Source organism: Ambystoma mexicanum, chromosome 10 (genome assembly GCF_040938575.1).
Source record: "Ambystoma mexicanum isolate Mex_15411 chromosome 10, UKY_AmexF1_1, whole genome shotgun sequence".
In the NCBI taxonomy this organism is placed as follows: Eukaryota; Metazoa; Chordata; class Amphibia; order Caudata; family Ambystomatidae; genus Ambystoma; species Ambystoma mexicanum.
Genome location: NC_090932.1, coordinates 350,215,471 through 350,234,613, shown reverse-complemented (window position 1 = coordinate 350,234,613; position 19,143 = coordinate 350,215,471).

Genomic DNA, 19,143 nt, shown 5'->3' with positions numbered 1-19,143 from the left:
GTCCTGAAAACAAGAGACAAGTGCACGCATTTTGTATCAGAAGTCATAAAGAAGCAGCACAAATACGCACAACATTTTTGAGGAAACGTTTGTACAATGAGAAAATACAGGAAAGGCCTACATTCCCAGTATCCGAAGAGATAAAGGGCAAGTGGCCCCTCGCTGTCTTTTGTGTGGTGTCATTGGATGAGACGTGACAAATACAGATAGACGTGAAAACCCCTTTTTAAAATAAAGCACATTGAAAAAGAAAATTCAGCATAGATTTTAGATTCAAGCTTGCAGCTGAGGTTCATCTTGTCATGGCTGATCTTTCCGCCTGCCACCTTCCAAGAGATCTCTCCTCGACTGGTCCAACATCATTCTCTCTCCAGCCATTCTTAACTGGGCAGACTTCTTAGTGTGGCTCTCCTATCTACACTATTGTTAGGACTGATTTTCTATACTCTGACCTGAGGGACAGATGTATAGAAGGCCAACCTGTATTGTAACAGGGACAACTCTGGGAGCAGTAGCCAAACCAGGTAGCAGTGACGAGTGGTTTAGTCTAAGTTTCAAGAGATGATGAGCTTGTAAAGGGTCCACACTAAGCACACACAATGGCAATCATACATTACACTTAGACAGTATGTATAAAATACAGTTATTTATTTATGGCCAAACAACCCTATGAAAAATGACTACTACCAGGTATATGTATCACACAACATTAATAATAGAATACATATATGCAGTCACTAGAGTAGGGCATAATACAGATCAAACCCCTGTAAAGGAAAGTGTATATTAGTTTATGTACTACAGGTCCACAGAGAATTAGCCCTAGATTCAAAAGTCCTTCCCAAAGTTGTCTGGACCCTTTTGTCCCAAAAGTTCAGGAAAAGTTCTGACTACATTTGTAACGCTGAAAAAAATTAAGATAAGGTCTTTGGGGTCCAGTGAACGATACCAGGGGTTAGAGGACAAGGTGTTCTAACTAACAAAAGTGTCCCCAACTTTCGGAAGGCTTGCGCAAACAAGCAATGGCAAAGTCAAAGTGTTTTAAAAGTTTTATAAAAGGGAGAAAAAACTTTAAAGGGAGTTTAGGGGCAAGTAAGAACGACTGTAACTCACTGCGCATAATCTGATTATTCACAGGACTTGGCTGGTCAATGAAAGAGGGTCTGAGGTTGCCTTTCCCGCCATCAGCCTCAGTCCTTGATTCGCAGGGGTTGTAGTTTCGAGCAGATCTACAGTGAATGTCTTTGGCTCGTGCAAGGACTCTTGGTGGCAGAAAGCACCAAAACACAATGCAAAACCTCCCTCAGGACCGGACTCGACTCAAGTAGGCTATTTTGGACAGGGGTCACCACAGCACGGCGACACATAGGGACTCCCTTGTCACAGTCAGACTTTTCCTCCTATTTTGGGTCCGCTTGATGCTAGGCTTCTGACATTTCGCTAAGTTAAGTCCTTTAGGACAAGCTGAGGATCCTCCAACTTCCAGGCCTCAATGCCAAACAGTGACATTGGCAGCACGGTAGCCGAGACTCAGAGCTGGTCAGCCATAGGGCAGTTCCCGGACACTTCCAAAGGCTCTTCTTCGCAGGGTACTGAGCATATGTCAGGAATGGATGTTCCTTACACACCATGGGTTGCAGCTCCTTCGCAGGACTGCTGAATATCGACAGCAAGAGGTTCTTCCAGAACAGCAGCAGAAGTTGGTTGCCAGGCCTCCTTCAGACAGGTCTCTGATATCCTCACAAGTCTCATAGCTGGACAGAAGTGTTGGCTCCTTCAGGTTTCTTCAGAATCTCTCTAGAATGGGTGCAGGGGCCTTCTTATCCCAGAAGCCGGGTAAGGGCAGAAATGCCCACTAGCCAATAGAAGAACTCCCCCCACACACAGCCAAGCAGAGGACCAATCAGGACTACTGGTGGGAACACTCATGCATAATACACAGACACACTGAAACCAGTTTGTGGATTGGGACCAGACAATTCCAGCTCACATCCTGCCAGAATACACACACAGCCCTCCAGTAGCCTGCCACAATACTCTGCTTTCCGGGGCACTGGAAGTCCATATAAGGATTTTCCTGGCTTCACAGGCCAGGAAGAAGGCTAAAAGACAAGATGGACAAAGGACAAGTGAAAAACCTTGTGACGCGTCCATGTTTGATCATGAGCCACAGCTAGTAGCCAAACACGGTAAATGCGGTAAGGCTAAAACAAAAAGCACTGCAAAATGCTAAACAGTAACTGCTGCCACCAGCTTGTCCATTTAGCACACATAGAGTAACCAAACTCTGGATGTTAGTCTAGGGAAAAAACAAAAGAGTACCCCATTGTACTGCATTGTAAGATACATTGTACAATGATAAAAAGTTACCACAAGTTATAACAAGACTAAGGAAAACAATGTTTCCCAGTATTAACAGCCTGAAAGACATGTCAGTTTCCCCATAACAGATGATCAAAATACAGTGTAGTGAAGCTTAAGGCTTCACTGCACTGTAAAAAGTGCAGGGCAGGAGAAAACATAAAAGCAAAAAGTGTGGAAGTCTATTGAAATGGAAGGAAAGGTGCAGTAAAGAGAAATCTTTCCTAACAACCATACACCCTATCTGAACCCCTTCCCCACCATTCCACCTTACTCGTTTTGTCCCTTGGATCACTGAGCCAAGTGGCTTTGCTCGCACAGGGGACGATCACATAATTGTCCCTGCACTGTAAGGGAAACTGTGTTACCTCCTTACTGTCCCTTTGTTTTTCCCCTGGTGTCCATTACATGGGGAAAACCTCTGTGACCTGTATTTTCTTGTAGTCATTTTACACTATTTTCTGCCTTTCTTGCTGCATGTGGATGTCTCCCATGCCACTCCAACTAACGTTTCTGTGATCACAGTCCTCCAAGGACTGCGACAGGACAGTCCATGAATGATGACTGTGATACGATACGAGACTCATAAGAGGGCAGCCCATTTCATCAATGCTGACTGTGAGGGGTGAAAAGTCCCATTACATTGAATGTCTCATGCATGAGGGTTAAAGAGAGAAAGAGGTTAACATCATTTAAAATCTATGCAAATGAGGAGAATTTGTTTTTAATGCACTAATCTCCCTCGAAGATGAGGATCCTTGGAAGCACCAAGCATAAATAGGGAAATTGAGGGGTGTCGTATAGTCCCACTTACTGCAAAATAATTATAATAGTTTTTTATAAACGTATTTATTATAATACGGAAGAGATTTCTGATCGCGGACCCAGGATTCGAAGCTTTGTTGGTCTGCATCGCCTTGCTTCTATGACAAGCGCGTTGCCACTGAGCTTTACTACCCGCGTAAATGGAGGGGTGTATGTATGGACAATATAAATGAGTATGCTTGCTCCAAGAAGGGAAGACCTAAGAAGGATAATACAAAAGCAATCTTTAAGTGAAACACTCCACCACTGGTTCAAAACAATGCTGGTTTTAATCCACATCATGATACATTGATGATAGCATATTTAAGCAAAATTGGAGAAAGATACAATAATGGCGTACATAATTCATTAGACTTTTATCATTAGACGTTGGATGGCTTTTTGGCTCCTTGGTGACATTGCATGTGAGATAATGATGAAAGGAATACCTGTGGACAGAACTCTTCTGAGATATTGGATCCAGAGATCATGTTCCTTTTTAGGGAATGGAAATTGATTCATATGGCAGAGAGGGGAAATTCCCTACACGTGAGAATCAAATTTAAGGACATTAATGTTTGAAATTACTGTCTTTCTCTCCAACACCACCATTCCTGCATTGCTTGATAAGAGGTTTATGAGTGTTTTACGAAAGACGAAGGAGGAATCCCCCAGAAATCTAATAGGATGTGTAGTTCAAATGTTTTTCCACCACAAAAGGAAAAAGCATGCAAGCTTACATGTACAAAGACAATTCTCAAAGCAGTCGATTAATGTCGATAGAACACCAATATATGGAAGCCTTTTGAATGAAATACACGGTTTCTGTGAACCATAAAAGCAAAATGCAGCCACATATTGAAAAAATGACTAAGAATGCTGTGCTCGGCTAGTTAAAGGTGTTCCATAACTGTGCCCTTCCTTCCTTCTCCTGCTACTCCTTCCAGCTCATCTCAGACTCCTCTGCCACCCCCTTCTCCTGATGCTTCACTGGCATCCGCCTCCTGCTCTCTGGCTACTTTGCCACCTCCTTCTACCATCTCTGTCCACTCACAGGCCACTTTGCCACTTCCACAGGGCGTACCTCAGGCCTGTCCCCCTGCACAGAAGTCTTTCAAATGTAGCAACCTGCTCCACATCGCTACTCTCAACTCTCGCTCTGCTGTGAAGCACTCCTCTGACATCAGTCACCTCATCGAAGAACTTGACATGGATGTCCTCGCTCTCACAGAGACGTGGTTCATGGCCAGCTCTGTCACAGGTTTTGACACTCTCCTCCCTGTTGGCTACAAAATCCTCTCCGAACCCAGAACCAACCATCCCGTAGGTGGAGTAGCTCTGATCTTTCCTGAGTGGGACCCTGCTTCTGTCATTCCTATGGAGGGCTACTCCTCCTTTGAATGCCTCGCCTTCAGCCTCTCTATCTCTCTCAGCCCGTCCCTGACTGTGGCCACCATCTACAGGCCAACTGGCCAGGTTGACCTCTTTCTCTCAGAGTGGGCTAACCTTTCCTCTTCTCTCCTTGCTCTACCTCTCACTTCTCCTCCTCAGAGACCTCAACATCCACCGGATGCTCCTAATCCCTCCTCAGGCCTCTTCTGCAACCTCTGAAACACTCTCTATCTTCCCTTTCATCTGACACACTCTGCCGGGCATACTATACCTTAGACATCCACATCCCCCTCTCAAACCATCTCACCACTCCTCTCTCTTGGACTGACCACTTTCTGCTCTCCTCTCACCTGATGCTCTCTGTCCCCCAGCCTAAACCCAACTCAGAACTTCCACCTGCTTCCCAGTCATTCGGCCCATGAATCATGTGCCGGTGGATGCCTTTTCTGCTACTTTATCTGCTCCTTTGATGCCTGCTGCTGACTCACACTCTGACACAGCCCTCTCTAACCTGCATATTTCTACTTCCAACAAGGTGGACATCCTTGCCTCTGTCATGAGAATCCGTCTGTAGCTTACCTCCAAGTGCAACTCTTGGTATGATTCCGACCTCGCCACCCTGAAACGCAAGTGTAGGGTAGCTGAGAGGAAGTGGATGGCATAGGGCGAATCGTCTGACAAACAGACCTGCCGCCTGCTCCAAAGGCAATACAGACTCTCTGTCCTGTCCAAGAAGAGAGCCCACATTTAGCCTGTGTCTCGGTGGCCTCTAACAACAGGGACAATCTTTTTGAAATCTGCAAGGAGCTGACCTATATTTCTGCATTCTCCCCCTCTCCTGTTGCCTCAGAAGCCCTATGTCTGGCTCTGGTTTCTCACTTCACGACTAAAACTCTGCTCTCTTTTCTTCCTCTACCTCAACCTTTCTGGGCCCCTCTCTGGCTGCCTCTCCCTCAACCCTTCCCCTCTTTCCTCAAGCACTCCCCTGTGCATCCCCTCCTTAAAAATCCTTCTGCTGATCCTACCTGCCTGCCAAAGTATCATCCTATCTCTATCACTCCTTTCATGAGCAATCTCCTGGAAAAGCTAGCCATCTCCCAACGTACTCTTCACACTGAATCTGTTGGTTGTCTCCATGACCATCAGTCTGGTTTCAGAGAACCTGTGAGGATCGGCTCACAAATCTCGATTCAAGCCTTCCTTCTGTCCTCATCCTCCCTGACCTTTCTTCTGCTTTTGACATGGCCAGACAAGCCATCCTGATCAATCAACTCTGTGAGGGAATCGTACAAAAATGTCGACCTGAGAATTGCGACGGCCGAAAATGCTGACTGTTTTTTTTAAACCCCCCTTACACCACATATATATGTGGGGGGCTATGGGATATTATAGTAGTATGCGGCGCTGCGGGGGGTCAATGTGGTGCAAAGAGGGTTTAATTTAAAAGAAGTCTGCATTTTCAGCCATCACAATTATGTGTGGTCTCAGTGATCACATAGATCCCTCCATGAAAACCTAGATATCACAGATCAGGCCCTGGAGTGGTTGTCCACCTCCCCCCTGGAATGACCCTCACGGGTCCAACTTGGGTCCTTTCTCTCCACCACCTTCTCTCCACATGCGGTGGTCCCCAGGCCTCTAACCTCTCACCCTGGCTCTTCAATGTCTACTTGGTCCCTTTGACCCACCTTATCTCTACATTCGCCTCTAACTTTCAGTGTTATGCGGATGACACCAAGCTCTCTTTCTGGCTCCCCTCAGCCTCCTCTCCTCTTCCGCTCATTCCTGACTGTCTATCCGTGATTCAGGATTGGTGCTCCTCCAACGATTTCTAGCTTAATGCCAGTAAGACAGAGATCCTTCTCATTGGGACCCCTGCTCCCGCTTGCCCTCTTGCCCTCTCTCACTCTGGCTGCACTCCTTGGGTCCTCTTCCTTCCCCTTCCTGTGAGGCAAAAAAACTTGGTGTCATCTTCGTCTCCACCCTCTCCTTCTCTCCCCACATCACGGACCTTGCCAAGAAGGCCCACTACCAGCTGCACCTCCTCAGACGTATTCTTCCTTTTCTCACTTTCCCCAAGTACCTCACTGTCTCAGAGCTCTGGTTCTCTCTAGGCTGGACTAATATGTGTAGGTGGTGCCAACACCTCCCCCCTAAACTGAGTATAGATAACATGATAGGCAGATCAAATGATTTTTTTATTTCAGAAATCAGGATTCAAGGAAGAGGCTGCGCGTGTTTCCCGCTGTCCGTGCGCCCAATCCTGCCATGGCGCACGCAGGCACACACGGCGTGCGAAACGCGCACAGCAAAAGCGCACATAGCGCGGCGCACACAACCAAAGTGGGCGGAACAGTGGGCGTAACATGCGGAATGGGGAATAATGCGTGAAAAAGAAGGCGTAACTGGGGAAGTACTGCAGGGAACTACACGGAACGCCCACACGCATGCCAACAATCCGTATTCATGGATTCGAATTCGGGAAACCCGCGCACGGCAAAATACGCACACAGGCGTCAACGCGTCTGCCACACGAAGGCAGGCGGAGCGTCCCCGCGCACAGTATAAAAGTGCGCGCAAACAACAAACACGTATATACAGCTACGATGAATGCCCCATTTGTCGCAGCACTGATCGTGGGACACCGCAGGAGGAGGAGAATAGCCAGGGCACGCATTTTCGCACCACGGACAAGCCTTTTTGGGATGCCTGACGACCAGGTCTACGGCAGGTATAGGTTTCCACCCCATATCATCCTAGACCTGGTCAGGGAGTGGGAAGATGACCTTACATCCCCCACCCTTTGCTCCCAAGCATTGAGCCCCTTGGAGAAGGTGCTCAATGTCCTGCATTTTTTGGCCCATGGGTCATTTCAGCTGACTACTGCCATAGTGGGGGGGGGTCTCACAGGCCACACAGTCACGCTGCCTACACCAGGCACTGGCAATCATGTCAGCGCGCCCCTCAGTCCGCAGGCACATATACATGCCCAGAACACCCGCAGAAAGGCAGGCCGTTGTCCTGGATTTTTTCAGGGTGGCACACTTCCCCAAAGTGCTCGGTGCCATAGATTGCACCCATGTGACCCTACGTCCACCTAGGGCCACTAAGCACATCTACCGAAACCGCAAGCACTAGCATTCCATCAATGTACAGGTGGTATGCGATGCAAAGGGAATCATCACATCTGTCTATGCAAACTACCCTGGCTCCACCCATGACAGTTTCATATACAGAATGTCCGCCCTGAGCCAGGCCTTGGAAGCTGGGCAGCATGACGACACATGGCTCCTAGGTGAGTACAAATGCCCTTGCACATGCATGCATGTCACACACACACATACAAATACACAAACCCCAATAATCACAACCATTTACACCTCCCCGGGGGACAGTGCCTACCCTCTGAGCAACAACATGATGACGCCAATCCGGAACCCCACCACACCACCCCAGGTAAGATACAACGCCGCCCATATTGCAACCAGGGCCATAGTGGAGCACACATTCGGAGTGCTCAAGTCACGTTTCCGCTCCCTTGACCGCTCTGGCGGGCAGCTACTCTATGCACCACCAGTAGTGTGTAGGATCATTGTGGCAGCATGTGTCCTGCACAATGTTGCAACACGGCAGGGCGTACCGGTGGACATGGTGGTGCCCCCACATCCCCAACCACAGGCACAGGCGCTGCCCATGGGGGGGGACAGGGCACGTGGCGAGGAAGCCCGGACCCAGCTTGTGGCCACATTTTTCACCTAAACTCCCACCCCTGTGGAGTGCACACAGGCCAGGCACATACCAGGTGACAATCGATGATGACAAAGAGACAGTCAACTGTCACAACCCTACCACCCTGAGATAGTTGCCATGGAAGTGCCACATTGTCTGCATCCCTAGCTACTTAAACACAAGCTATCCTGTGTGACCAAAAGGCACACATATGACATGACATGATATGGCCTATAAACAAGTATTTCAAGGTGCGATGAGGCAGGGAGGGGGAATAAGGGAAGACAGACAACGATACTACTAGGCCAGGTGTCATTTAGATTGTGCAAGTGCAGGGGTAGGGGGAAGGGAAAAGTGCAAGGGGAAGGGGAGGGGGGGAGTGCAGTAGAGGTTAAGTAGACTAAAAAACAAATACATAGGCCAGCTGGTGGCAACTGCAAAGGTAAGTGCAGACAAGTACTGGGAAGGGGGTGCTGTAGGGATAGAGAGACAGCCCCGCAGTGCAGGGGTGCCAGGGAGGCAGTGCAAGTGGAGAGTGGCTGGGCCAGGAACCGAGGTCGGTGAGAGTGGCCCAGTTGCAGATCCAGTGCAGTTCCAGTGAAGAATTTTGCAAGGGAGAGGCAGAGAGAAAGCAGAAGCAAAGAGGAAGGTCTTGAGGTGCTTCCTAAACCGGAGATGGTTCTCCTCAAGTTCCAGTGAGGCAGGAAGGCTGTTCCAGAGGGAGGCCCCTGCCGCGGAGAGAGATCTACCCCCAGCTAGTTGCTTTGAGAAGCAGATGACCCTGACATGCAAGGTGTGAATCACACACACCTGCAAAACAGGCCATGGCCATCACTGTTATGTCACTCAAACCCTCCCAAACCACAACATGACATGGCAAGCAATACCCATACACCAACACAGTAACAATAAGGTACACATTGCCATGTCCAAAATGTACAGTGGCATCAGACAATGATGCCTGACATGGAATCAGATGAAATGACTGACCAACAACCTCCCACCCAAAATAAGTCATTTCCAAATGCATTACAAGCGTTAAAGACGTAACATAACAATGAATGCCTGTCTACATGCACATTGTGCATTGCAAAATCAACACTGCAGCTTCTGTGTGCTATGTCCAACTCCTGCAACACACTGCTCAGTGCACAGCACAGTGAACAGCCATTGTGTGTGATGCACACCCTGAGCATCACATCTAAGTGACAGACCACATCGAAAAGCAAATTAGGCATGTACAGAATCCATAATTGGTCACAGAACATGTGCTGCAGGGACAAAGTGGGCACCAGAAGGCAAACAGTGTACACATGGATATGCAAGGGTGGTTGTACATGTAGTGCATAAGAGTGCAAGTGTGTGGGTCAGTAAGGACATGCACTCAACATATGCATGTGCAATCAAGTGACCATCAGTGTCCTTGACACATCACATGTGAACATTCACCATGTGTACACCCCAGCATGTCAAACCACAACTATCCCCTCGCACCTGAAAGGTAAACACAACACATGAACAGGCATTGATCAGCAGAACACAACATGTACATAGGATACCACCATTACAATGTCAGGGTTCCCATCACACTGCAGGGCAAGGCAACTATCAACAACAACACCCCCCCTCCCTCACAAATGACCATGACCCACTGAACAACTGCACCTGGGTCATGGAGCCTTCAACCCTCAATTCCACCTGGCCACAGGATCACCTTTCCCCTTCGTCACCATCTCCCACCTTGTGTGTAAAAAGGTGCCTGCACCCTCAGAGTCCACACTCATTTCCAAAATCACAAAATCCAAGCCAGAAAAACGAACCAGAACACCCTCCAGTAGATGACTTGACGTAGCAGTACCTCACAAAGGCCAAGTACTACTACAATGATGTAACAACCAAGGTAGCACAGTAAAACAATGTCACAAAAGGATGTGAACCATGTGTGGTACATAACATAGAATGATGCACCATGAACGGATGTGTACTGTCACAGGTCCCCTGTGCAGGCGCGGGAGTGTCACGAAACAACCACCCCCACCGTGTCCCGGGTGCCTGCAAGGTCAAACTCACACAGGCCTCTGAGACCCTGGTGGGGAAGGAGGGTCAGGGATATGCAGTCGGGACAGGTGTTGGCACACTGGATAACTGGAATGAGTGGCAGGAGAGGGGAGGAGGAATGACACATGAAAGTTGGGAATGCACGAAAATGTACTACCTGCATGAACACATACACAATCTAAACAAACTTGGACATCATTGTCATGGCCTTCTGTAGTCCAGGCTTAGGAGTGGCACGAACCAACCACCTCCTCTAGGGTTTTGGCGCCTGCAAGTTTGGGGCTTACACAGGCATCCACAACCCCAGCAGGGAAAGAGGGTTAGGGAACGTTGCTTGGATAGGTACGGGAAGCAGGAACACCGGGTAGAGGGTACAGGGTTCAAAATTGCATAGGATTCCGGTTGATTAGGGGGAAAAAAACATACCAAATTGAATTACACATTCATCCATGCATTAGTGCACCCCCCAGCAAGCCTATGCAGAGCAGTTTGAAAGAAAAACAACAAGACATTTAGCTCTGGTTTTGAGTGCTAGCCTTCTGCCTGCGCACTAACAGGTCAGGTTACAGGAGCACTGCAATGCTGCAAAGAGAGCCACAGTCAACAACCTGTACATGCCCATTACACAAAAACACACCACCAAACATGCCCCATAGCAACAAACTACTCTACAAACAGACAATCAGGTGTAGATGCTTTGTACCCATATATAACATTACCCCTGTGATGGGTCATACACAGTCAATGCAGTAAGTCAGCCGCCGGTGGGTGCGTGGCAAATGGAACACCAATGTGTCACAATTCACACAACATGCAATGTTCCCTGGGTAAGCAGACAGACCCATATAGCAAGGCATGACTTTAGAGCAAGTTGTGTACCACCATGACCGAAACAAAGTTGGCAGTGCATTTATCAAAATGTACATGGAAATGAAATGCACTGCACCCGAGTATGTCCCTTGCTGTATGTCCCTGTGAGCTGCCCCTTTCCATGTCTCGGAAAGCTACATGGTTGATACAAGTGCCTCAATGGACCTTGGTGTACCGGAGGGTATGTGCCACTGCCCATGCAGGTGTCCCAGACAACCTTACAATCAACAGCCATCAGTCCACCAACACATCTGAGCTGCATTGTGTGCTTCAACACCAATATTCGTCCAAGCTCACCCTCAGTGCTGTGACTAAGCCTGCATGTGCAACTCGCCTGGTGCAAGCTTTGCTGTGTTGTGGCGTTGTGCTGCTCACCTTGCCTGGAGTTCCTTGGAACACGTCAGCAGTTCTAGGATGTAGGTCTGCAATCCCTGTGCCTCTGCTTGTGCACACATATGCATGTGGGCACCAACACACGTGTCCAGAATTCCGCCGACCAATGGGCCATGTGTGCTGGCAAAGGTGCTCTGGAGGCTCATCCTCCTGCAGAAAGGGCATGAAACACATGATTAATGCTGTAGAGTCATCTGTGTGTGTTTCTCTTCAGGCATCTCATTACTTGACCATGTCAGAGAGTTACATCAGAAATCACACCATCAGTCCGTCTTTCACATCCAAAGCGTGGAACACTACCTACGGCATGAATTGCAACAAGCACGTGTACAGTAAAGATAAGAAAGATACTACACAATGCATAGCAATGAATGTACACATTAATCATGAAACACCCCATCTAGCAAAAGCTGAACAGTGGACAATAACACCAAAATCATCCCCACTAGGGGTGTAAACACAAGTCACACAGCACCAGACATGCCACAGATATGACAGTCCAAAACCCTTGTGTAATAGGTTGTGACAACGAACCATCCTTGCGAGCCCATGGATAAGGGAGGCAGGAGTGGCATATGTGAGTCAAGGACCCCAAGCAGCAAACACATACACAAGACAAGCCTGAAGGGCCCAGCTGGAAAAGACAGTGGATGCCTTCAAAAGCCACAAAGCACTGCACCATCACATGAAAGCACAATAGACAAGCAATTTTAAACTATATTAACTAATTACACTAACTATGGAAAACCTACATTACCTAATTAAACTAACTATCAAACAGAAACTTAACTAACTAAACTAAAAGAAAAATCAAAAATGGCCACATACGACCCGGGGGGGAGGGGAGGCACCCAGGAGGGGGGAGGTACAGGGTCCTGCTCAACATCCACATGCGATGATGCTGAGCCAAAAAAAAAACCTCCATGGGCTCAACGCCTGCACAGCCCGACCTATGTGGGAGATAGATGGTCGTCCGAGTCTGGCTCATCCTGGAAAGGAGGACGTGGCACACCAGCCTGGCCACGCCTAGCCACAGCTTGCCCCTCGTCGGCAGCAAGTCTGCCGGAAGGGTGAGCCTGGTTCTGTGTGGCGATGTGACGTAGGTCTGCATGCAGAACCTCACGTGATACACGTGCTTCCTCTTGCAAGGTAGCACGTGTAACACAGAGTTCCTCCTGCAAGGCCTGGCTGGACAACTGCTGCACCTCCCGGCAAGCCTGTAGCTCAGCCGAGATGGTACGCTCAAGCTGTGCAAACCTCTCCTCTGCCTGCTGCCTCTGGGACATCATAAGGACACCCAGAGTGGATTTGAGGGAAGCATACTCCTCCCTCAGGGCATCCATGTGCGCCTCTGCGTGAGCAGCAATTGCTTGACGCAGAGATGACATTTCAGCCTGGCGTGCCCTGTCTGAGGCCGCCATGCCCAGCCTGAGCGAGCGGGCCGTGAACTGTGCCGCCTGCTGCTGGAGAAGCACCTGCCTAGTAGGGGGGAGCACAGATCGGGCCACACGCTCCATGCTCTCAGCGATGTTCTCCATTGCTGCCCCCTGCCGTTCTGAATTGGCAGTCATGTCTTGCTCCCACTCAGTATACTGCAGTTGCGCGCGGCGACCGCGTTTCCGGGTTTGCCCTCTGCAGGACCCAAGGACCGGGGGTCCTCGCTGTGTTGGCACCGCCCTCGGCTGCGCGACTACATGCCCCCGGCGACGTGATGTCCCAGGCACATCAGTGACTGGTGTGGAGGGTGACCCTGCGTCCCGATCCACCACGAGCGGAGTAACCAATACTGTCTGATCCCTCAGTGCAGGTGTCGCAGACAGAGGAGTGTCCACATCAGAATCACTCACCCCTGACACGGACTTGGACTTGATGCTCATCCAACTCAACATGGACGCCAGAGTCATCATCAAGGCTGGACTCATAGGCAGCCAGAGACAAGATGGACTGTAGCACTTGGGGGTTTTCGTGGCCTACCACCCCACGACCCCCACTAGTGCCGGTTGTACTGGTAACAACCCTGTGTCTGGCATGACAACACCATCCTCTGCCTCCATTGCGTCATCACCTGAAAAATAGAGAGAAAAAAGGTCACTACACATGTCAGAAGCACACAACACACACACACACCGACAGCAAATGCATCAGGCAAACATGTGACACACAACATATAACCTGGCATGCATGCTGGGTCAACTTTGAATTGCTTCTCTGATCAGACCTGTTGAAAGGTGGCATTTTCCATGGAAGTGGGTCTATGCAGTGCAGAAAATGTGTACGCAACTCACTACCTACATGTACAAGGACTCCATGGTGTGTGCCAGGAATGTGAAGGCAGTGCAATGTGAAATTCAGGCATCACCTGCATTGTGCATTCAATGTGTACCATATCTAGAAGCCAAGCACCCCTCCAGCCCAGTACCAAAGCAGGGATGCCTAGCATGGTATCAAAAGGCTGACCATACACCTGTGTATTGACAGGCAGTGTTGACTGGCATCAACAGCTTAATGTGATTCAAGTGACAACACTGCAAATGATGATGGGACAGTAAGCAGGACAGATGATGAAAACTCTGGACGCCGCCCATGTGTGAAGAAGACACAACAATAGTTGGACAGAGTCATTGGCCATTGAACAGGCTGAGGCCTGTGAGCCACACAGATTGTCAGACCCTAAACAGGTGTGCAAGGCAGTACTGAGCCACAGTTGACATGGGAAGGCTGATGAGATGCCATGCAATGTATTTAACCAAGGACTTGTATTACAGTGATCATCCAGTCAAGGACACATAGGGGCATGCGTGCAATGCACATGGAGCATGAATGGGCACTCATGTCCCTGCGGGACTTCTGACCTATGCACAGTACAAGTGAGATACCCTGCATCAAGTACTAAGGCTGTACCACACGGCATATGTCTGGCAGATTCTGCGCTGGAAGTTAGCATCTACACAGGACGCATCAACAAGAAAGAACACATTGGCAAGATTGAAGCAGACCAGTGCAAAGGTGGAACTGGGGTGCAGAGTGGCGGAGGAGGGGCAAGGGAGCATGCCTACATGGAGTCCCCGCATGCAGGCAGAGGAGGCATGCATCACGGAAGCATTACATTACTTACACAGAACCATGTACACGTCACATGTAGTGGCAATCATGCACAACACATCCCACAAGTGAAACACACACGTCCTCAACAAACACGCATCAACACTGACTGGACTGGGCATCAAAGTCCAGCATCTCTCCCGCTCCTTCGACCAATTCAGGTGGTATGAATTCTGCAACAAGTGCCTCATGCGGAGTAAGCTCTTCCTCCTCTGGTGCAGGCCCACCGCCAGTCACCAGAGTCAAGTTGTAATTAGAGGCACGCTTAGCCTTAGTGCTGCGTTTGATGTCATTCCAACGCTTTTTGCACTCTTGTGCCGTGCGCACCTCATGGCCGAATGAACTGACATGTTCCGCAACATGCTTCCAGTGGGTGTCATGTTGGGCAGCCGTAGTCTGACTATTGGCACCCACTAGCATGTCACGGCTGTGGTCCCGCACGTAGTACATGAGGAAGTCCAGTTCTTGCTTGCAGAAAGGCTTCTTCCTCGACGTGCATGAGGTCGTGGCTGTGGGTGGAGTCCCAGCCTGTGTGGCAGGTGCAACCTTCCTCCTCTTGGACTGTGGCGCAGACCCTGACTGGCTAATGCCGCCCTGACCAGTATGGCCAGTGTGTTCGGTGGATTGAGCCGAGGGAGTGGCAGGTGGAGGGACGACCAAAGGCCTGACTTGTGTCAGTGGCAGCTGGGTGCCCTCTAATGGACCCTGCGCGGCAACATCAGCTGTGGCAGGGTCATTGACCGCAACCGTCCTGGTTGGCAGACTCACAACCAGGGTGTTGTTGGGTGCATCTGCCTCTGCACTTGCCAACACCCGGTTGTTCGGGGCAGCAGATGACATGACTGCCCCAGGGACACGTGTCTTGGTCTGAGCAGCCCGGCCTGCCCCCTATGGTTTCCCTCCTGGCCTGTTGGAGATCTACCAAGGGCTCCTCAAGTGCCAACGCAGCCTGCGCTGGCAGACCCTGAGCCTGGGTGGTGGTGTCCACAGCTGCACCTGCAGCTACCACTACCCTTGGGCCCGTGGCAGTCGATGGAACGACGGCCATTGCCAGATGCAGAAGCTGCATCCCCCGGAACCACAGGGGGTGGTGGCATGACTGCACCGACACATGGCACAACATTGTCCTCAAGTGGCACACCCCTGCCTCTTCCCCCTCTGTGGCCACCCTGGACACCCTGGAGTCCCCCTACTCCCTGGTCACCACAGCCACATCCCCGACCACGCCCGCCACGATGAGTACGCCCAGCTGAGGCGCCCCTCACCTTTGGTGGCCTCCCAACCATGGCACAGGTGTAGTAGTGCCGGCACAGATGGAGTGGTGCCAATGGGAGGTGTACACCACAATTGACCTGGGCAATTGGGGTGAAGGGGGTGGGAAGCAAGATGTTAACAGCCCCCCTGCATCTGCAAGGCTGTATGTGACCCTGGTGATGTAGTGACGGGGCACGCAACGCTCTGGCACCCCAAAACTGCAGTAAAACCGTGCACGCAACCCTGCAGCCTACATGCATAGATTCAACCTCCCGCAGTACGCAGTGGCACCCAGTAACACGAATAACGCGTACGTGTGGGACACGCAGGCTACTATGACATCGAAAATGGGTGCGATACACAGGGGCACCCGCAGTTGGAAAACTCACCGTCTGACTAGCACGATGCAGAAAAACACGCGTAGCCAATACCCCCGCCAAAAAGAAGAGATACGTCCTTGATAGCTTTGAAGTTGTGATGGCTCGCGAAACAACAGGAAGCAGCAACACACGTCGGTCTCCACGAAAGGCAGGTACAGCGAACTGCTGGGCCCGCTCACCTTTAACCCATGCTGAGGGAAACGCCCGCGCGCGTCACGTCACTTACGCGCATGGGCCCTTTCCTCGGATTACACACGGACGTGCAGTTTTTCACGCATGCTGAAATGCCCATGCACGCCTGTACGCATCACGTCACAGGTGCGCTTGCGCTTGAGGGGCCTTCTGTCCAATGAAATTGCGTATGCGTGCAGACGTGCTTACGCGCTAAGGGCCTTTCCTCGAATTACACGCTGACGTGCAGAATTTTCACGTGCCAAATCACTCCGTATCAAGCTGGCCACGCATAAGCACACGGAAGACCACGCTCCTTCTCAGAATGCCGAATTACTGCCCCCCAGAGCCCCGAACACGCTCTCACATGTCATCTGCTGCAGCCTGACTGCCTGCTGCCCACGTGCCCTGCCATTTGCTGCCTGCACATCAGCCAGGGGTGCTGTTGCTGTGACCAACCCTGCTGGAACCGAAGACTCCCAACTGGGATTCCATCGCTCCACAGCCCAGCCCCAGGACCCAGTTGCCCACCCACTCCTACCTCTGGGGTTGTCATTTCGGGCACTGCAACATCTGGCACCACTGACAACCCCCGGCCAGAGAGGCAGAGGTGCACCAGCTTCAGTGCCGGGGAAGTTGGTGTCCTGGTGGAGCAAGTCCTGGGGCAGTATGATGCCCTCTTCGGAAGTTCCCGGGCCAATAAGGAAGGACGGACTCGGATCTGGACGGACATCGTGACTGCCATCAACGCGGAGCGGTGGCAGTCCGCGACTTCCAACATGTCAAGAAGCACTGGGAGGACTTCAGGTCCAGGACCCTGAACAAGGCCCAGCGCCTATTGAAGGCAGCGGATGCCAAGAGGCGCCGGGGCCACTTGTCAGAAGATCAGATGAGGGTCCTGGAACGCATATCCCCAGCGCTCCACGTCTCGGTCCTTGAGTGGCAGACCCGTCTGGAGTCGAGCGGTAAGTGTACATGCATCCTGATTGTGAGCTGTGCGTGTGGTGATGTTTCAGTGGTGTGCAGGTTGCACATGTGTTTGTATGGGGTCGAGTATGGGTGGGGGTGTACAGGGCCGTGAGGCTAACACATGCAAGGGCTGTAATGTGTGAGGCATGGATGGTGCTTGGGTGTGTAGGCTTGCATGCCAAATGCAGTTGTGTGGGCACACATGTTTGGATGAATGTGTATGTAAGTAGACATGTTCATGATGTCACGCATGTATGTTGTTTTCAGCTGCATGTATCAGCACTGTGTACATGTGCATGTGTGTGTATTTGACAAGGGTGCAACAGTGATGCAACATGGATGCATGTGACTGCGGGATGTGGAAGCCTGATTGGCAGATGTGACATGGATGTCCATCTGAACACTGCGATACTTGGCAGAGGTGTTCACATGCATGCAAGTGTGGTGGTGTGTGTACATGTGTAGTGCACTCCCTGTGTTGCATGTGATGTCTGGCTCACCATTGCCTGCTCATGCTGTTGTATGTGTATGGATGGTTCTGGCAGTTGCAATATGGCTGTGGTATGGCTCATGTGTGCAAGTTGAAATGACATGTGTGTTGGGGATTGTGATGGCATGTCTGAGGTTTGCCAATGCCACTCATGTACAACTGTCATGTGTGTATGTGTCCATTGTACAGTGCCCTGATGCCTGTGTTTTATTTCTCCCTGTCTGCAGCGTCAACTGATGAAGAGGGCGGAGAAGGTGCTGTGGAGCACAGCGGTGGGGATCCCACCGCCAGCCGGAGACGCAAGGCCTGGCTCCCCTCCCAGGTTATGATCTCGTTGGGGAGTGAGGATCCGGTGCCGCATCGCAGGCCGCAGCTGCCGGGGGGAGGTCCAAGAGGCGGAGGTTGGAGTTGGACTCCTCGGCAGCTGAAGGGACAGCTGGGACCGCACAGGACCCAACGGGGGAAGATGGCACGGAGTCATCCAGGTTGGTGGGCAGTTTGGTGGTAGTGGAGGCCGTGCAAGCAACAGAGACGGGGTCTGGAGGTGGGGATTCCACTGGTGCTAGTGGTGCAGTGCAGGACCAGGGACAGGAGGCAGCACATTCCGCCGCGGAGGTGCCTGTGTGCAATCCTGTCCCTGATCCTGTCCCTGAATCATCTTGCACCAGCAGGGATGCCTACGTCCAGACCTGTTTTCAGGCAGGGGATGAGCTCATGACAACTGGCCTTCCTCTGCCTGCGGACTTGGCTATCCGGGTCTGGGTTGAGCCTGTCCTGACTGGTGTGGTGTTGCGTCAACGGGCCATGCAAGGTGACCTGCAGTCTTTTCATGAGGAGACTGCACGTCATCTCGAATGGCTCGTTGACCGCGTCGGCCTACTGGGACAGGTCACCCAGGCCGGATTCCTCCGTTTGATGGGGCTTGCTACGACCCCCTCCTCAACTGAACCCCCTATGCGCCAGTCGTCCTCTGTGCCATCTTCCCACCCATCAGTCACCTGCGTGCCCTGTGGAGCTGCCTCTGACGGTGTGGGCAGGCTGGTGGAGGAGGCATCCCTGCCACAGTCGGGAGTCGGACGTCCAGCAGGGGTGGCCACATCAATGACTGCACCCCAGCCAGCGGAGGATGTGCAGGCAGCAGGAGGCAGTGCACGGGCAGAGGCACAGCAG